Below are 6,046 nucleotides of genomic sequence, written 5' to 3'. Positions count from 1 at the left end.
GCAGTGATACATATTCATAACAACCAGTACATTATGCTATAAATAATCAATTGTAAATTCTAGGCTTATGAGTCCACTGAGAATCATAGTTGATTAACCAAACTACTCAGACTCTGTGATCAAGGTCAGTAGAAGCTCTTGCTGGAACTGTGATCCTAGAATTAACTGTTTTTTGTTATTTATTCTGCACCCTGCCCGTAGTACAAAATGTAACATGCTTTGCTACAGGTTGTCCTAATGCAGGGGAGGGCAATTATTTGAGCTGGCGGGAACTTTGGTGAGCCGTTGCAAGCTGGGCGAGCAACCCTGCTCCCCGCCCCAGCTCACCAAGCCTCCCTAAGTTGTCCCTGCAGGCAAAGAGTGCTCAGCCAGGTGGATGGGATGGGGCAGCGGGTGGGGAGTGGCATCCGGGCATGAGGCAGCTGGGGCTGGGACCAGGATCCGGATTGCAAGGTGGAGATAGCGCAGGCCCAGAGCCCAGGGCAGAGGTGTGATCTACACTCTGCACAACGAATTGCAACCGGCCCAAACTGGGAGAGGGATGGAGCGTACTCCTGTGACTTGGCCCCCTGCCCCCATCCCAGCACAGGCACATGTGGGCAGCCCCAATACAGTGCAGCTGTGGAGCAGCACAGCCTGGCAATGCAGGGTGGCCTAATCTGGTCACAGTGCTGACCTGGGGCTGCCCACGTGCACCTGTGCTGGGGTGGCGGCAGCAGGGGCCAGGTCATGGGTGTACTCTGCTCTCCTGGGTCAGGCTGGTCATAGTCCATTGTGTGGGGAGCAAATTGTGGCCCCACACTGTCACCACCCCACAATCCTGGCCCCAGTCCCACTCCCAGATACTGCTTCCTGCCCATCTGTGGCCCCATCCTATCTGCTTGGCCCAGCGCACTCTGCCTGCAGGGGTCCCAGGCCAGTCTTCATGGAAATCCTGCCTGCTCCATCCAGCACCCCCGGTGGTGAGTGTGGCGTGGACAGGCTGGGGTGCCCAGGCAGCAGGGCTCGGTCTGGCAGCAGCAGTGACACTGGCAGCAGCAGCCAGAAGGAGCTGCCGCAGCCAAGCCTACCAAGGAGTGGAGTACAGCCATTGCACCACCCCAGCCCCCTGTGCACCCAGGGTAGGGGGACTGGTACTATGGCCCAACCTGCTCCCTGCACCTGGGCCGGATAACATCCCTTGGCAGTCTGGATCCAGCTTGTGGGCTGTATTTTCCCCACCCCTGTCCTCATGCCAGCTCTTTGATATTCGTTGACACATTACGTCCAAGTTATTGGTCTCTTGTCAACTTTATCCCTTAATCTTGTTTGATAAGAAAATTCATTTGTAAATGCATATAATAATTATAGCATTTATAATGTGCTATAACGTAAACATATCACATAGTAATACATAGATTATTGTAAACCTGTAGCCTGCAGTTCATAGCACAGTTACAGGTTTTAATATTTTGAAATACATTATAAATATGTTTTATAGTACATTATATTTATAGTACATTTAAAACATTATAAATGTTTTATAGTAATTTATAGGCAGAAAAATATATTTGTATTGACAATACTTATAATTTATATAGTGCTTTTCAGCTTTGATGTGAACTGCAGTTACAGACACCAAATCCTCACAACAACCTTGAGGGTTTAGTTATAATTATTACAGGCAGGAAGTCTAAGGTAGAAAAATTAACTCTGTTTCCCAAGGTAACAGAAATTGCTGTTGGCAAAGCTGCAATTAGAACAGAGGAGTTCCACACTGCCAATCCCATGCTAAGAGCACCAGAAGGTGTTAGTTGGTGTTGGTACTGGGATGTGACCTCACAAACAGGTGGGAGAAAGAAACAAGGTCAGTAATATTTACAAAGAAGCTCTTTTTGAATGGTTTAAACAGAAATGTATTTATCAATAAACTGTTTACAAATCAACCCTTAATATAAAGTGTTACCATACTCTTCCTATAAACAGGTTTCTGGTATAAGAAGGAACATTTCTCAATCTGTGTTTTATTCACTGAACTCTCATTCCATGGCAGGAAAATTGTTCCCAAGCCTTCTTAGCAGATGTCTTCCCTGGGAGGCAGAGGGGAGACTTGCATCGCTCTTTGCTCTGTGCGCCTGTTGTTCATCATTCTGTCTTGGAGGAAATGTGCAGACTGAAGTGCGATTTATTTAATTCACTATCCCCACCCCCCTGTGCACATTCTTTCTTCTGTTTAGTTTGGGGCTTTCTTGGACCTGGGTTTCTACTTCCTCTTTGATTTCTTGTTAGAGAGTCCTTGAGATGTCTGTAAAGGCTGTAACACACTGTACCCCTGTTATTTGAAATCAGATTAAAATCAGGTATGTTTTCCCTTGTTCTGTACCCAGGTCTCTGTCATTTTCTTTTGGTGTCTATTTGTTTTCCTGGCTCTGCACTCCTCTTCGTTATCAAGTGGCCAGCATGGACACCTTCCCATTTCTGCAACTCAGAATTGTAGTGGATCAGACCCAAAGTCCAGATCGGGGCCAGACACAGGCATGGGCAAACTGGGCAGGTGCCCAGGGCCTGCACAGAAAGGGGGCCCAAAAATGGTAATGTTTTTATTATTATCATCATTATCTCTGGTGAAGGGGAGCCTAATTCTAAAAGTTAGCCCAGGGCTGCCAGGAGTCTAGGTACGGTGCTGTGTCTGACACTGGTCTATACCAGAAGGTTCAGAAAAGTTGTTATAACCCCAAATCAAGCAGATGAGAGATAATCTACTTGTATGTGAGATCCCATCCTGATTGCAAATAGTAGCTTAAATCTGGAGCATTAGGCTTAACATAATTAATAGCAACAATAATTCTGGAGATGTTAAGTCTGGAAATTCTCGCTATGCATAACATTGTTCAATCAAATTCTCATTAACTCCAACTCAGCATATTTCTAAAGCTTTTTTTAATGAGCTCATTCCATCCCTTCAGCATCAACAGTTTCTGACTGAAGCAAATTACTGATGCATGTTGTTTTCTATACTATTGACCCAACTGGGGTTAGAACTGAAATAAAAAGCATAGCTCTTTACCGTTCAGCTTAGTTGGTTCGTGCATGGTGCTACTGCCCCAAAGTCATATGTTCAAGGCCAGGTTGGACTAGATAATCTTTCAATGTCTTTTTACAGCCTTAATTCTGTATGTGTAAGTGGTTACATACCTGCTGTTGTGGTTCAGGGGTAGAATCCTTGTCTGCCACACAGTCGAGGGAGTGAAGGCCTGGACTGGGCTCTGTCTGGCCTTTGGATTCTGTCTCAATGGTCTAAAGGGGGAATGGAAGGTCTGGGCAGCCTCCACTCCTCCATATTCTTGCCTAGGTGTATGCATCGAAGGTCCTGATGACTTCTCACGCATATACCGTGATCCAGAAGGATCCATGCTTGCCTGCTATACGTAGTTACATTGGAAATTTGCTGGTTTCTTTATAAAGAGAGGCTGAAGACTTTTCCTTTGCAGCTAAAGTAACAACGAACTGGCTCGATGATTATGCATCCCAACAGCCACAGTGTAGTGCCATGGGGCAACAGGATACAACACCATTTCACTGAAAGAGAAGCTGAAAACTATGGCACAGTGAGTGAGATGTACCTTGTTACTAACGAGAGTGGCAGCTCTGGCACAGAGACCTTTCTTACCCTTGACGTCAAGAGCAAAGGAAAAGGTCTGGGTCTAGTGGCTGTGATTTTTTGCGCTCTGATGTACCCTGAATTCTGCTGAATCAGCTTACAGATGAACAGAAATAAAAAATAAAAATTCTCCTGACAGACTTTGCATGGGACAGCACTAGTCTGGCCTATTAACCTCCCCTGCCAATGAACCACAGCACAAGGACTATTCTTGCTGGTGATGTGTGGTGCTCCCACCCATGGAGTGCCCTGGGGGTGTCTCATGGAGCAGCTCAGAACAGGGTGTGGCTTAGGTTTCTTGAAGTTACTGGTCTTGAAGTTATTAGGTCTGTGTTTGTTGAGCCCTTTAAGAACCACCACATAAAATTGCATATGCTGTCCAAGGGCAGATGCACTTACTAGACACTTGGGTCTCCACTGTCACTCTGATTTGTTTGGCCATTTACATCAGTACATGGTGATGATATTGTACTGCTGTAAATGAGATGAGATACAGGAGGAAATAGGCTGTCTCTTTTTGTCCTGAGCCAAATTCCACCTGGATGCAAAGAGGCCTCCAGTGTTTGACTCCCTTCCATACCAAAGGAAGTGTCCTTAAGAGAACTTGCAAAGCCCAACTATATTACAAACCCAATACCTCTTCTTACCCATTCAGGAGTTCAGAGCCAGATGCTGGGCTATTTTCAGGAATAGCATGCCCCAAGACAGAGTGCAGCCTGACTCTTAGTGCATATTAACTAAATAGAGATCTCTCCAAATCCCTCGAAACTCTGAATAGAAGTCAGGTTCATGCCAGCACTCATTGGGGGCAATACAATAAGCAGGTGAGTGGAACTGGCACTATTTCAGTTGGTTCTTCCTCAGGCCTTTCAGCTTCATAATAAACCATGCCTTAACTACCTCAGCAGATTGTAGATCATATAATGAGATGAATGCAAACCCAGGAAACAGCTAGAAAGGCATCAGCCATCACCCAGGTCTCCTCAGGCCTGGGCCATGTCAGGAGGAAGTCCTATAGAATTCTTTAGGCTTTCTTTGTGAGTCTCTAGAATTTAATAAGGCCTTTCATTGCCAGTGTAATTTAGTGATTTAAAAAATCTATTAAAAGGAGTTCATTCTCTATTTGGTGCTCTAGATTTTGAAAACATTTCCGGACACTTTAAGTCTCAGTCGGCTGGCTTAAGGAGGAACACTCTGGATTTGAACCAAAGACAATGGAAAAGCTTCCCTTATCTTCCTTGGGCTGTGGGCCAGCCTCTAGGTGCTGGAAATGAGTGTGAAATGACTCCCAGGTGTCTCCCTCCCTCAGCTGAGGCACTTTACAGAAGTTACATTAGTTGAGAGGACAGAGCTGAAGCATTTTTTTATCCAATCTGAATTTTTTTATTAGATTCTGGGGATATATAAAGTGGAGACATAAAAAGTTTCAGAAATTAGCATTCCTGAAAGCTTTTCTGTGTTGCTGTTTAATATAGACAGGGTTATAGTAGAGGGCTTAAGTACATAACTGCCACATTTGGCGCATAAGTCCAAAACTGATGTCCTCAAACTTGCCTGACCACAGAGGGAAGTACCTTTCCAGCAGTAAAGTTCCCCAGACATCTACAGATCTGCTTGTGGGCATACCCCATAGCCCCTACATCTTGACAGTACCGAGCAGCTAGGCACCTACCTCATGCCTAAGCCCTGCCACAATTCACAAACTTGCACACTCTGCCATCTTTCTCCTCTGCTGCACTTGAATAAATAGGTTTTCTTTTAGGATACATCACCCAGTTCAAAAAAACAGCCAAAAAAAAGGAGGTGGTATCCTTCACCCTTTATTCAATAGCTAAACGCACTCTGGATATGAGAGATCTAGTTTGACGTTCAGCTTCTTTCACAAAACTGGCAAACTGCAAATTAAGTAGCTCCCTAATCATGGTGTAGGCATAAGAGGTCTAAGTCAGGTGCCTGATGAATTAATTTGTGGCTGAGAAGCCCAATTCAAGAGTGACAAAGCTTGTTACAAGTTTCACAAGCTCATGTGTCCATGCTGTGTTCTTATTTTTTGCTTTTCTTCCAAATTTACAGCATGCTGCTTGCTTCTTTCTCACTTTGCTTCCATCCTCTGGATCAAAGCTGCTTTGTATTGAACTGCACCCAGTGCCAGATGTTCCCTCCAGATTGCATGGGATTCTGTGCACTTCTCTCTCCCAGCTTTCTACGCTGAGCAACTTCCACATGAGATGCCTGCACAAGATTAAGTCATTCAACATCAGTTTCCTGATATGCCTAGCACATGTAGTCCATGTTTCTGAATATAAAACAGGGCTGACGACACACAAGTCTCGTAGATTTGCACCTTCTCCTTAATTGATAGTTTTTCTATGTGTCTTGGAAATTTGCTCTGTGAGTGCTGCCAGT

The sequence above is a fragment of the Gavialis gangeticus genome, unplaced genomic scaffold, assembly GCF_001723915.1.
Source record: "Gavialis gangeticus isolate Ggan-Ray unplaced genomic scaffold, GavGan_comp1, whole genome shotgun sequence".
NCBI classification, from domain to species: domain Eukaryota; kingdom Metazoa; phylum Chordata; order Crocodylia; family Gavialidae; genus Gavialis; species Gavialis gangeticus.
This window is presented reverse-complemented; position numbering follows the sequence as displayed.